The 15,228-nt window shown below is 43.9% G+C and overlaps 1 long non-coding RNA gene across 1 annotated transcript; it reads left to right on the forward strand.

Annotated features, from left to right (window-relative positions):
• The first annotated feature begins 5,492 nt into the window (after positions 1–5,492).
• LOC147604882 (uncharacterized) lies at positions 5,493–14,428 on the forward strand. Its single transcript, XR_015265243.1, has 3 exons — positions 5,493–6,493; positions 8,228–8,412; positions 14,248–14,428. It is a non-coding gene; the product is annotated as an uncharacterized LOC147604882 (long non-coding RNA).
• Positions 14,429–15,228: the final 800 nt, after the last annotated feature.

Genomic DNA, 15,228 nt, shown 5'->3' on the forward strand with positions numbered 1-15,228 from the left:
GGGAGAGCTATTGGACATGTGAGTGATATTGAATCCATATGGCCTTCTTGCAATTGCTATTTGCAAATTTTTGTGTGAATCTTGAGCCATAGAGGCTTGCTACCTTGGTCAAGGAAGGATGTATGTTGCCATGCTGAGCCTATGAAGTGATTGGCACATGTATATACACAATGATGATGTATGCTATGTTGTCAATGGATTTTGGGATGTAAGTGGATGCATTGGCCTTGAATGGTGAGGCTTATGATGGGGGAATTTTTACTTATTGCCTTGGAATGCCATGCACAAGGCAAGTATGTGGCAAACTTGGACACTATGTATGAAATGGTGTTCAATGGTGCAAATGAAGCCTATTGATGTTGTGAAGGTCAATGGATGTGACACGTTGGTTATTTGGTCACTTTGAATTACATACAGGCTGAGAATAGAAGTGTCATTGAGGCATAACGCTTTGGGACTGAAGTGAAAGTGATTACATGGTTGGATAGCCTCTACTACAAGCTTTGAAACAAGCTATCAACTCCCCGAATTGGAGTTCATTTGCTTGGTCATTTCGGCCATTTTCAGTCGCATGGGGTCCAAAAACAGAGAGCAATCAGGTGGTGTGCCCAAAGTTGTCTGATGAATACTATGGACCTTCTCGAACCACTAAGCAAATCAATGGGATAGCTTTTAAGCTAGATTTCACTCAGGAAGCATGCTCTAGCCTCCCAGCTCCTGCGCGCCAACCCTGTTTCCCCCCCTCTGTCCCCCCAGCTTGCCTGCCCCTGTTTTTTCTTGCTTTGCTTCTCCCTTCCCCCTTCACTGCTCGGCACCCTCCTTGGGCCATTTTCCCACCTTCCCCCTCTTTGTTGTCATCCCAGCCAGCCCGCCTTCTCCACCCGTCTCCCTGTCAACACCTCTGCACCACCCATCACCACCACTGCCTGCCCTGTTCGTTCTGCACGCCGCCTCTGCGCCTTTGCTTCCTCCTGCCTCAACTGTCGCGGCCCTGCCTGGTCCCACCTTCACGCCCTCCAGCTGCCTCCACCCTGTCTTCTCCCTCTTCCGGCTTCCCCTAATCTCGGGCGAGAAGGGCTTGAGCTCCATGTGGCATGTTGTCCAAGCCGTATCGATGGCCTCCGGGATTCTGAGATCCCCCAAAGAGTGCGAGAAGGCGATTGCCTGGCATTGAAGAGTACCTGGATAACTGACAGCTGATGGTGGCCTCAGACAGGGAAGGTGGAGCAGCTGCCATGGAGTCCTCCAAAGGAGACACCCATAGAGAGGTCTCAAGAGAAGCATAGGAAGGTTGATTATAAGCATTGTCAGCGGATGGATTTCAAGGAAGGAGATTGGTTTTTTCTTAAGTTTGAGAAGGCCCTGTGGTGTACCCAAAGTTGTTTGATGAATACTATGGACCTTCTCAAATCACTAAGCAAATCAATGGGGCAGCTTTCAAGCTAGACTTCATTCAGGAGGCATGCCCTCTTGCATGCCAGCCCTGTTTTCCCCTCTTCATCCCACCTAGATTGTCTGCCCCTGTTTTCTCCTGCTTCGCTTCTCCCTTCCCCTTGCACTGCTTGGCACCCTCCTTGGGCCATTCTCCCACCTTCCCCCTCTTCACTGTCATTCCCGCCCAACCGCCTCACCTTCAACGCCTTTACGCCGCCCATCTCTACGTTGCCTGCCCCCTGTTTGTTCTGCATGCCGCCTCTGCACCTTCACTTCCGCTTGCCTCCATTGCTGCCCTGCCTGGTTCTGCCTTCACTCTCTCCAGCCGTCTCCACCTCGTCTTTCCCCCCCTCCCCCCGCCTGTAACTATTTGGCCCTGCCCTCCTAGCTCTATTTCACATAATGAAATCTAGTCCGAACACCAGACAGGTGGAAGAAGACATGGGGACAATGTCCATAAGGATTGATTAAGAAAAAGCACCATTCTTGGTCAAAAAGCAAGGAAAAAGCAAAAAGTCAAACAGGGTTGACCGCACCCAAGGGCACCATTGGAAAGAGGAGACTGAGCCGGACCAAAAAGCTAAAAGGCGCTTTCTCAAAAAAGCATCTCTAAGGCCAAAAAGCAAGGCCTTAAAGCCATAAAAGCAAAAAGAGAAAAGCAAAGCTTAAAAAGGCAAAGCAAAAGCATGAAGGCTTTTTGGCAAAAAGCGGGGTCTCTTACAAGTATAAAAAGGATTGGACTTCTCTTGTAGTACCATGAACAAGATCATCGAAGATTGACATTTTGTTCAAAGGGTAGGTCGAAGCATTACCTTCTCATGGACAATTTTCAAAGGATCTCGAACTTGTTTTGTATTGGTAGTGAGTGGCTCCCTTTGGCTTTCCTGCACCCATGCATAAGCGACCTCTCAGTCTCTTAACATACTCATCAGTTGCAAAAATGTTGTCTTTTGTTCAAAGGGTAGGTCGAAGCATTACCTTCTCATGGACAATTTCCAAAGGATCTAGAACTTGTATTGTATTGCTGTATGCAAATTCTAACAACGGCAATATCCTCTTCCATGCTGATATATTTTTGCTATGAACCATAAAATTTTAGCAAATCCGTTGGTCGTTGACTCCACTTGCAATTGGTAAGCTCACATGTCCAATTATGCTAGCAAGTAACAAGAGGGAAGAACAAAACTCTGTATTCACATACCCTATATAGTGTTCTCGTCTTATGTGCTCCCTTGAAGATTGTTTCTACCATGTTTGGATAGAAGAATAGAGAGTAAATGGAAGGAACCATGGGCACTTGAGAGGGCAGTGTGAGAAAGCCTTGGAGATCTTCATCTCGGCAACCATATTGTTTGCAATACTGTTTTCATATGCATTGGTATGGAAAATTGGTCAAAAATGCCCAAGATGCTATGTACTTGATTTTCCCAAGATCAATATACATTATTTGAGGGAGGGACCGGCTGTTCTGGGTCATTGTGCGTCTCTTTTCAATTCAGTAAATTACATTTTGTATTGTGCTTGTTCATCATTAAATCTTAGTGTATTTAAGTGTATTGATCAACATTATGTTAAACAAAACATTCCACACCAATCAGTGTAATTCCACACCAATCAGTGTAATTACACAAATAGTTTCAAAATTTGAAGATCTGTCTTCACTATGAAACCAGCTCTTAAAAGATAAATCTTTCATGTCTTAAGAGATCATAGCCATAAGCTCTTTAGATGATGACTTTCAAAAGCAATTGCATGGTTCTCTTGATTTACGACAATCTCTATGCAATTCCTACTCCCTATATGTGCCACACTTAACCGCAAATGGTTTCTTTTGATCCCAAATGATCAACGCAAGACTTGAGACCATGGCCTTCTTGATATCTAAGAAAACTTCCCTTCCTTTTGATGGTTCAGTGGAAAATTATCCTCCTCTTGGTCAAATTATGAAGCACCAAAATGTGAGCTAAGTGCAGTAGAGATCCTCTAGTAATATGAATGAAGACTAGGAAAGCTCCATTCATCATGTGCGGTCTTCAACTTAGGCTAATCCTAAATTGCTTTTATCTTTTTTGGATCCATCTAATTTCTCCCTTGGACATCATGTGCTCGAAGTAGGGAATCTCGGACATTAAGAACTCACTATTCTTGTCATTTATCTACAACTTATGCTTCCAAAGTTGCTTAAGCACAAAGACCAAATGTTGACAATGGTCTTCCTTTGTCTTTGAATAGATGAGGATGTTGTAAAAAAAAGTTTAGTTGATCCTATTTTATCGTGGCAAGTTATCCTTCTGTTGAATGTGTTGGGGTGTTGGTGAAGTTGGAAAGCTGTTCAAAAAGTGGGCTAACATACATTGTGCAAAAACCCCACACATTTGACAATATCTGCTCTTCAAATTGATACGATTGAAATAAGTTGAACCATCGTCCAATTGGTCGAGTATATCATCAATGCAGGGAAGCAATACCGATTATTTATGAAAAGTTGATCAAGGTATGATAGTCCATAGACTTGTAGGCGCCACTCTTCTTCAATGCTAAAAGAGCAGGGAGCAATAGGGATTGCTAGGGTGACTAAAACCCCTCTCCCAAAGACCGTTCACTCTTGGTGGTTAGCACTAAACATGTAAGGGGGCCAATTAGGAGGTGAACTTGTAGTAGGTGCCACATCAAAGTGATGATCTTTAGGTCATTTAGGAGGTAGTTCACTTGGGAAACAATTATGATACTGCGTAAAAAAATCCATCCACTTTAGCACATCAAGAGAAGATTTTTTCTTGCCCATGACAAGCACCAAGTAAGAAAATACTGATTCGTTTATTGCATTGGAAGTTGGAATGTTACTTACATTGGGAATAGTGTCCCTAGGAAGATCGACATAAATAGCATGGTTCTTTTCTCTGTGCATGAGAGTGATTACATATGGGTTATAATCCTTATTAGAGTTTATGCTCTTATTCCAAGGACCTACAATTATTACATGACAATCTCGTAAAGGTGCAATCAAAAAGTCTTTTTGATATAAGCATCCCTGAATATGTATACGAAGATTTCCAATCACTGGCACTTCATTATGGCCTTTGTTCTCGAAAGCTAAACAAGCTTCCTTGTGGCTGCCATCTCTTTGGAAATAAGTTTGAGCTAAATGATTTTGCAGTTGTCTCCAAGCCTTGCATATTCTATGTTGATTGTTGTCGTGAACCTTTTGCCTGGGGAATCGCATGAAACGTCAACTTGAGGACACTTTGCATAAATATGCTACTTGCTTCCACATGAAGTAGTTCCCTTTCCATATATGCGTTGCTTTTTGTTCCCAAGAAGACAAAGCATAAAGTTATCATCCCTTGGCTTTGCTTGCTTGCTTGCCATATCTATTAGCATTCATGGTGCCACGATGGCTAAGATAGGGATGAAGGATTAAGCCATGATTATGGTGGATGGAGGATAGCCATGGTGAGAGTGTGTGGGTGGAGAGAGAGAGAGAGAGAGAGAGAGATTGCGCAACTCAAATGATACTCCATTTTATGATAGATCATAGAACCACCCAAGTACATGCTTTTATAGGCATCAAGCCTTATCTTTTGACCTAGACTTTAATAAAGGTTTTTGATACCATAGAGGGTGTTCATACCAACTAACTCCGAAATATCCAATATCCTCCTTTGGAGTGATGGAGGTGATGCTTGAAAAAACCTTAAATACTCTTTGAACACTCCATTTCTAGCAAAGAAATAAGACATGTTCTCGCTAGTGACTCAAAGGCTCAAGGGCGTAGCTCAGAGGCTCATGTAGCATGGCTCAATGCCAAGGATTCAAAGGTCAAGCTCTGCATCGGGAAATAAAGACAGCCTACATCAGCATGCCAAAACAACTTTGCCTTGCCCTAAGCAGGGTAAAGAGGGAATGATGCAGCATTACAAAAAGAAACACAAAATATTCATATTTTGGGGGACCTGGGTAGAGAACCCATGACTAGGCAGATTTTTTTTTTTGGAAGTTCAAAATTTTTCCCTCGAGCATACGTTGGAAAAGAATAGTCTCTTTCGACGACATTTCCATGCTAGTGTAGATGCAGATTTTGTTGCGAAAGGCAATGATGATCCAATGCAGATGCTTGGACCTTCCATGGCATTGCAACAGCTCCAATTTGATGGAGGAGGCTTCAATCTGATGATTTTTTCCATATTTTAGATAAGCCCTTTGTTTCCTTTCACATAATGTCTATTGTTGCAAACATGATTGTATATTGATCAAGATGTGCCTACAGAAGATGGTGTGAGGGACTGATTTGCAGACCGATCGGGTGTCTTCCTATCAGCTCTTGAGCTTTGCGTTTTTCTCCTTTACGCTAAGATAATGTGCGTTTTTGCGTGGTCTGAATCTGAACTGATTTGGGTGTAAGAAAGTGCTTATGGGCCATCTATAATAATGGGGCTATGGCCATGGGCTTGGGGGCTACCCAAAAATGGAAGGCATTAATAAGTGGTAGTGTGTAAAGGCAGGAGGTATAAATACCAACTATGGACACTAACCAAGGACATAATCATTTTACTTGTCAGGCCAAGCTTTCAAACTTTCTTACCTTTCTTGGCTATGATGATCTCTCCTTTATGAGAGCTAGTGTAAACTCCCATCAATGAGTATCATGTTTTTCTTCTTTTCATATTGGTATCATAGCTTTCTCGTTGATCTTGGGCTAGATCTAGGTTTGTGTGAGCAAGTTCTTGATCTTGGCTAGGTTAGGTTTTGCTGTATTTCCTCAGTATCACAGGTGATTTCTCCCTTTCCACTGCTGCTCAGATCCATTTCAGATCAGCACACAGGCGATGAAGGTGACAATCTTAGCTTACAGTTGACGATCACAGTGTGGGCGATGATCCCAGCAGACAGTCGACGATTGCAGTAGCGCAGGTGATTTCTAGCATTTCAACGTCAGAATATTTAGATCGACTTCGAATCGTAGGCACATATGAACCACTGCAGATCGACTTCAAATGTTTTTGAATCGTTTACACGGACTACTCGAACGATCTGTTTGGGGCTTCAAATCGCAGAGCAGGTACCGTACATTCTCTTTTCCCTCAGATCGTAGAAGCAGACGATCCGATTTGGTTCTGTGATCGTACACAATCCATTCGACTTGGTTTTTCCAATCGCAGTTGATCCATCATCAGACAATCCGATCGACTCTCCGATAGTAGACGATCTGCATTTTTAACTCTCTGATCGATAGATGATCCACCTATAGATGATCCGATCCAACCGTCCGATTGTAGGTGATTGAGCATCAGACGATCCGATTCAACTCTTTGATCGTAGACGATCCAGCAGCATGATCTGATCTGACTCTTAGATTAGCAGGCGATCCAGTATCGACGATCCAGCTCTTCAACAATCTACAATTGAGCAATCCAGTTTGCGCGATTCGACAATCTTCCAGAGTGGGTAGAATGGGTTTTTCAAAACACTTGACCATTGATGCAATTAAACAGTGACATTGGCCACAACCTTAAACATATGCCCACTTAATCCACAAAACTGTAAAAGAGAGATCGGCACAGCTCACACAGCATAGAGACCGGAATGGGCCCACCCTCCCTTGCAGTATTTTATTACCCAAGGAGAAAATATAATGTATAAGCTTTGAGGGCCTCACTCTCCCCACGGGAGATGTCAGATTATCCAAATACAAATGCCATAATACAGCCCAACATGAGGCAACCATAAAATTCAGCTAATAATATAATCCATATACCTCTGTGTGGGTATTGATTCTTCCCCAAAAACCACAGGTCTTCATGTAATAGAGCTAGTACAATAGGTACAACTCTAGTACAGCTTTCCATTCAGTTGGTACATCAATAACATGGGCTAGTACAACAGGTGCAAAATTTGAAACAACAGGTACAACTCTCCATTTACTCGGTATAAAAAGTACATGGGCTAGTATACCAACTACAATTCTCCATTTAGCCGGTATAGCAAGTACATGGATTGATACAGTAGGTACAACCCTCAAATCAACTGGTACGTCACGTAATGCGATCGATATAGCATATAAATCAGCCAGTACAACTCGGTATAGCTATCAAGAGGCTAAAGAAATAGAGAAACCTTTTGTTGAGGGCAGTGGATAGTAGGAACTCTCCATGAAGTGTTGTAGACAAAAATGCAAGAAACCATCATAGTAGAGGCTAGTCTGCAACAAGAGAGCTTCTCCAAATGAAGAGAGAGGGCTCCAATTTATAGATTTGGGAATCCCATGAGTAAAAAATGGAAAGTGGAGGCTATAATGACAAGAGGAGAGGTGAGGGTGACAAGTGTGAGGCCAGTTGTCTCATTTTGATCCACTTTCTTGCCACACGTCTGAATTTAAGAGATGGTTCTCTCCATAAACTAGCTTACAAAGGTAATGATGTGAATATAATTTCCATCGGGGTTGTCCAAAAATAGTAGTCCTCCTAGATTTTAGGAGTAATCACGTCTCTCTGTCCATACTCCCAAGTCAAATCCAACTCAAAGGGGTAGGTACTTGTTCCCCCACCCCTAGTGTCACATCAAACGCATGCTTTGATATGCCTCTTGATGAGATCTCCTTATCCACTAAACGGCTTCTATTGGTGAATAATTCTTCTCTCACATGCGCTATTCTAGGATATGTCTATTGATGTTATTGATGCCTTACAAGCTGCAATGAATGAAAACATAGACATTGCATGGTATCATTTTGCTGCCATTGTTGCATCCTTGCATTGAAAGAGAACACACAAACCACCTATCATTTTGCTTGCAGGTACACACTAGAGATTCTACTCTTCCTTGGCATCTACGCGCTCGAGGACGTGCGCAAAATAGGAAGGGGAGAATGTTGCGTGACGAGTGGTGATCAATGCAAGGATGCAACACAAAGATGGAAGCAGGAAAACAAGAGACTTGACATTCTTATTTAGGGCTCTTGTAGAGAGTTCCAAGTTGTAGGTGACATGTCAGGACTATGGTCCTACGGAAGTCGAACCCTAGCATAAGTTAATAGCTTTCGGAGTCTCGAGAGTATTATTAGTGCTAGCGGGGTTCAGGGGTTAATGGGCGTTAGGGTTTGGTCCATGTGTGTACACATCTAAGTTAGCACGACTCTTAAGTAAGATGGGCGGCCGGGCTAGGAGGTGTGGACACAGGCCAGGGTTTTGGTATAAAACCCAACGAGAAACCCTAACTCGTCATTATATGGTTGGGAGGTGAACCGACTTCCACCCTCTCTTCTTCTCCACGCCTAGGCTATGGCGGCTTGAGGAAGACGCAGCCGTAGCGGAGGCGTTACACTGGTATCAGAGCTAGCGGCGACCGGCGTGACCTGCACGAGAAAAAGAGCTCAACGCTGCAGCAAAAGAAACGAGCGCCGCCGCCCGTACGGTGACCTGCACGAGCGCAGCCTACACGCGCCCGCGTGAACAGCCCATAGCGAGCGCCGCCACCTACCCGTCGTCCGTACGGCCCTTGCAGACGGCCACCACAGCGGACACCCAAGGCGGCGACCAAGGCAGACCGGCAGTCCTCGAAGGCGATCGGTGAGTGATCGTTGGCGCGCCGTTGGCGAGCGCGCGAGAATTCTCCCTTACTTGAGTGGCACAAGGGGGAGGCTTCACCATCCAAGGAGTGGGGTTTTGAACCCACAACCTCAAGCTCCAAGGCAAGTGTGCTAGCCACTTCACCTTTTCACTTGTGTTGTTCTTCTCTTCAAAAGAGCTCTACTTATTCTTTCAAGGGAGGACACAAACTACAAGGAAAGTGACACAAACTACAAGGAAAGTGACCTTTTCACCTTCAACTTTCCTTCTTTCAATTTGTGAGAGGAGTTTTCTATGCTCCAAGTTTGGAAGTTTTTGGTGGACGGATCTTCAACGACATGCTACATGCAACACACTTTTTTGCATGCATGTGTTGATTGACGACTCAAGTGGTGATTTCTTCTCGATTTTCGTGCATGCAAGAGGAATTCTTCTACGACGCTTCAATTGGAGTTCGCTTTTGAAGGTAATCCGTTCTCTATTTGTAAGCACGTGCATACCATGGCCTCAGCGGAACCGTCTCATGTTCACTTCGATTTTGAGAATGATATGCATGATGTTAGTGAGACACACCCTTTGGGTGGTGGTGTGGGTGATTCGCGACAGGCCGTTGCGCCTGATCGGGATGACAACATGACCGATGCCGAAGGGGGTGCGAGTCCAATAGATGATTATGGTTTGGTAGACACGGTAGAGTTTGGGCGTCTCACTTCAAGGGTAGTTGCACTTGAGCGCACTATAACAAATGTCAATACCAATCTCACAAACATGAGCACGCTTTTTACTGAATTTATGGCACGTTTTGCAAGTGGATCGGCGGCAAGTGGAGGGCCTATTCCGATAGTTATGCCTCCTCTTGTTCCAAATCCTATAGTAGAATCTATTGCACCATCTGCAACGCAGGAAGGGGCTATGTTGAAAAACGTGAAGCCGCCTGTGTTTAAGGGAGAGGAGCGCGATCGTAACAAGGATGCGGTCCATACATTTTTACACAAGTGGACGGACTTGCATCGCTTACGCCGCACTCCCGCTGCTGTTATGGTCACTGAGACGAGTCTCACACTTGCAGGACAAAGAAGTCTAAAGGGTCAAGTGGTCCGTTGTCTTCACAAGACTTTGAACGGGCCAAGAAGGAGAAACTATGTTATCATTGCTTAGGTAGTGATCATGAGAAGAAAAATTGTCCACAGTTGCCTCGCAAGAATAAGGATAAGGAGAAGGTCAAGGAGAAGGCTGTACACATGGTGCAAACACTTCCCTTGGATGCTGATCCTAAGTATTCTGCGGTAGAGGTTTCGCACACTGCTGAGATGCATGAGTGTAATCTCACTGCATCTATGTGGCAAGAGACAGTTGGACCACATGATTTGGTCCGTATGCATGGCTCCATTTATGGTCATCGAGTACGTATTCTCATTGATGATGGTGCCACGCACAATTTTTTGAACTATGCATTAGTTAAGAAATTAAAGTTGCCGGAGACAAAGAGTTCTCATCGTTATGTGGTGTCCACCATTCAGGGGGATGATCACGATGTGTGGGATACTCTAGTACGGCAAGTGCCTGTGTTTGTGCAAGAACACACTATGGTTCTTGACTTCCAAGTGATGAATATGTCTCGTGCGGATGTCATCTTAGGACGGGAGTGGTTATATGGGTTAGGGTCATCACTCAAAAGGAGTTATGAACATAATACGTTTACGTTTGAGGCCAATGGTAAGCATGTTTTACTTATTGGGGAACGTGATGTACCCCCAACACCACTCATATGTAATGCCGAACTCTCTTTTTTGGAGCATAGTAATCAAATAGAAGAAGTCTATTTTTGTTATTCTGTGTCTCAAACTAGTGGGTTTGATGTGCATGATGTTTCTTCTTCAAATGAATCTTCTCAGCGATGCCTTCTTTCTCTTTACCTTCTTCTAAAATCTCTTTAAATAATCTTAAGCAACCAGTTAATGCTTTGTCTTTGCAACAACTGTTACAAGAATTTAAAGATATTTTTCCTAATGAATTACCAGAGGGTTTGCCACCCGAACGAGCTTTGCCTCATCGCATTGATGTCGTTCCGGGCACCAAACCAATTAGTAAGCCATCGTACAGGCTTAGTGCGACTGAAGCAGCTGAGGTGGAACGTCAGCTTGCTGACTACCTTAGTAAGGGCTTCATTCGCCATAGTGCTTCACCATGGGCATCGCCCATTCTTTTGGTGAAGAAAAAGGATGGATCCATGCGCATGTGTGTGGATTATCGCTCCTTGAATGCGGTAACCATTAAGAACAAATACCCGCTACCTAAGATAGATGAGTTGTTTGATCAACTCAACGGTGCGAAGTATTTTTCTAAAATTGATTTACGTTCAGGATATCATCAAGTGCGTATTAACGCTGATGATATAACCAAGACTGCGTTCCGAACTCGCTTTGGACACTATGAGTTTTTGGTTATGCCGTTTGGGCTTACTAATGCCCCGGCAACGTTTATGACGCTTATGGATAGCGTACTAAGGCCGTACTTAGGCAAATTTGTCATTGTCTTTCTTGATGACATTTTGGTCTATAGTTCGACTTTAGAAGAGCATTTGGAACACTTACGAAAAGTTTTTCAGTTACTACGCGAGAATGCACTTTACGCGAAAGAAAGTAAGTGTGAATTTCTCAAGGATAGCATACAATACCTAGGTCATGTAATTTCTGCAGACGGAATTGCTATGGATGCTAGTAAGGTTGATGCTATTATGCGATGGCCAACACCTCGAAGTAAGGAAGAACTTCAAATCTTCTTGGGAATGGCAGGATTTTATCGCAAATATGTGAACGGTTATGCAAAGATTGCCGCTCCCATGACTGATCACTTGAAAGGTGCGGCAATTACCTTTCAATGGCGTGAGGAGCAACAACGTAGCTTTGATAAGCTTAAAGTTGCTTTGGCTACAGCTCCCATCTTGGCAATTGTGGATCCTCAAAAACCATTTGTGATTGAAACGGATGCCAGTGCTAAGGCAGTGGGTGCGGTTCTCATTCAAGATGGTCATCCTGTTGCCTATGAGAGCAAGAAGCTCAATCGTGCTCAACAAAACTACTCAGCTTACGAGCGTGAGCTCTTTGCCATCATATATGCCTTACGAAAATGGCGACATTACTTATATGGTGCACAATTCGAGCTTGTTTTTGATCACGAAAGCATAAAGTGGTTTATGAACCAAACAGATTTGCAGGGTCGAAAGGCCAGATGGGCTGAGATCCTTCAGGAGTATGATTGCAAACTACGCTATCGCAAAGGACGTTACAATATTGTAGCTGATGCCTTGAGTCGTATGCCGGAGATTAATTCGCTGCTATTCACAGAGTTGAAAAGCGAATTGTTAGAATCTTTACGAGGCAAATGCAAGCAGGATTCAACATACTCAAAGGTGTGGAATCATGTTCAAATGAGGGGTCCCTCTCACTCAAACGGTAGTGTTTCCAGTTCTTCCACACATGGTTCTTCTTTATCACAAGATGAACTACAGCGATGGAAAAACTTTTCCATCGATGATGGATACTTACTCCACAAGGGGAGAGTTTGTGTTCCATTGGACTTAGACACTAGGCGCCAAATTCTTTTTGAGTGTCATGATAGTCCAAGTGCAGGTCATGCGGGCATTCGCAAAACGTATGCTCTCGTAAGAAAGCATTTCTATTGGCCTGGACTTCACAAGGATGTTACTGACTATGTTCTGCAGTGTCAGAAGTGTCAAGTGAACAAAGCAGAACGTCTTAAAGCTGGCGGGTTACTGCATCCATTAGAGATTCCTGACGGAAAGTGGGAAAGTATCTCTATGGATTTTATAACGGGCTTGCCCACAACGAATCGTGGACATGATGCCATTTGGGTAATCGTGGATCGATTAACCAAGCTTTGTCGGTTTGTGCCTACTAAGAAAACAGTTACAACTCCAGAATTGGGACGCCTTTTCGTGGAGAATGTTTACCGACTTTATGGCTTACCATCCAATATTGTCAGTGATCGCGATCGCAAGTTTAACAGCCATTTTTGGCGAGCAGTATTCAGTAAGTTGGGTACTATGTTGAACCTTAGTACAGCTGATCATCCGCAGACAGATGGTCAGACTGAACGGGTTAATCAAGTGCTGGAAGATATGCTTCGGGCATATGTCAGCAAAAAACAATCTGATTGGGAGTCTTATTTGCCTATTCTTGAGTTTGCTTACAATAGTGCAAAGCATGTCTCGACAGGCTTTAGCCCTTTCATGTTGATGTATGGTTTTCAGCCACGTTCACCAGTGTCGGTGGGACTGGCGAATGAGAAAATCAGTCAGGTTAAGGATTTTATCCAAGACCATATGGATATGTTGCGCCTTGCACGATTAAATGTTCGTCAAGCGCAAGATCGTTACAAGAAGTTTGCGGACCAGAAACGTAGGCCACTTCACTTTCAAGAAGGTGATTGGGTGTTTCTGAAGGTACCAGAAAACTCCATCAGTTTAAAAACGGGTCCCGTACCAAAATTGTCGCCCCGATTTTGTGGACCGTTTAAGATACTCAAGAAGGTGGGCCCAATAGCCTATAAACTTGAGTTACCAACACATTCCAAGGTTCATCCCATCTTTCACGTAAGCCGTTTGAGGAAACGCCTTATGGGTCATGAAAGGCCGGTGGACGATTCTTTCTTGGTCGAATATGTGGAACCCCCAATACTGCCTCATGAACCAGAAAGAGTATTGGATTATCACATGTTACGTACTCGCCACCAAGTTCGGAAACAAGCTCTTATCAAGTGGAAGGACCGTCCAGAGGAAGGCTCCACTTGGGAAAACATTAGTGTGATGAGGAAACGTTTCCCCACTTTTGTTTTCGAGGACGAAAACTCTTTTCGAAGGGGGGAGTAATGTCAGGACTATGGTCCTACGGAAGTCGAACCCTAGCATAAGTTAATAGCTTTCGGAGTCTCGAGAGTATTATTAGTGCTAGCGGGGTTCAGGGGTTAATGGGCGTTAGGGTTTGGTCCATGTGTGTACACATCTAAGTTAGCACGACTCTTAAGTAAGATGGGCGGCCGGGCTAGGAGGTGTGGACACAGGCCAGGGTTTTGGTATAAAACCCAACGAGAAACCCTAACTCGTCATTATATGGTTGGGAGGTGAACCGACTTCCACCCTCTCTTCTTCTCCACGCCTAGGCTATGGCGGCTTGAGGAAGACGCAGCCGTAGCGGAGGCGTTACATGACAAGAGTTCCAAGTTGTAGGTGAGTGTGAGAGTGGGCTTGAAAATAATCCCACATGGGAAGTTTTGGGAGTTTTAGTATAAATAGTGGCTCATTTGAGAGCTCACACACACTTTGGGCTGAACTCATGCTTGAGCTCTCTTGAGACTAGCTCTCCCTCTTGTTCATAAAGGTGCAAGCTCTTCTCTCTTCCCATCTACACTATTGTATGAGCAATGCTCTTCTAATTCAATGCAATGAGATGATGTTTTTCTTTCTTCTCATCTCTATTCTCTAGTGTGCATGCTTCTTTGTTGATGCTTGTGGATTCTCCATCAGGCTTTGTGTGGTAGTGGATTCAAGCTCAATCTTGCCATAGCTCATTCACTTATCATCCCACTCATTCATGCATCCAATACAAGAAGAAAGCTAAGCTAATGCACACACAAGCTCACTCATAAGCACACAAGCTCAAAGCACACTTCATTCTCAAGCACTTACTTCCCTAGCATGCACACAAACCTTGAAGCTTAATGGAACTTGAAATAAACATGCATTCTCATTCACTACTCAAGCAATGCCTTGCCCATGGATAAGCTACAAGCTATGGAGAAGCTTGAGCTTGAATCCACTACCACACAAAGCCTAATAGAGAATCCACAAGCATCAACAAAGAAGCATGCATGCTAGAGAATAGAGATGAGAAGAGAGAAAAACATCATCTCATTGCATTGAATTAGAAGAGCATTGCTCATACAATAGTGTAGATGGGGAGAGAGAAGAGCTTGCACCTCTATGAACAAGAGGGAGAGCTAGTCTTAAGAGAGCTCAAGCATGAGTTCAACCCAAAGTGTGTGCGAGCTCTCAAATGAGCCACTATTTATACTAAAACTCCTAAAACTCCCAAAACTTTCCATGTGGGATTATTCTCAAGGCCACTCCCACACTCACCTACAACTTGGAACTCTTGTCACCTACAACTTGGAACTCTCTATAAGAGCCCTAAATAAGAATACCAAGTCT

This window comes from Cibotium barometz, chromosome 60, assembly GCF_041138505.1.
Source record: "Cibotium barometz isolate CiBa-2024 chromosome 60, ASM4113850v1, whole genome shotgun sequence".
NCBI classification, from domain to species: Eukaryota; Viridiplantae; Streptophyta; class Polypodiopsida; order Cyatheales; family Cibotiaceae; genus Cibotium; species Cibotium barometz.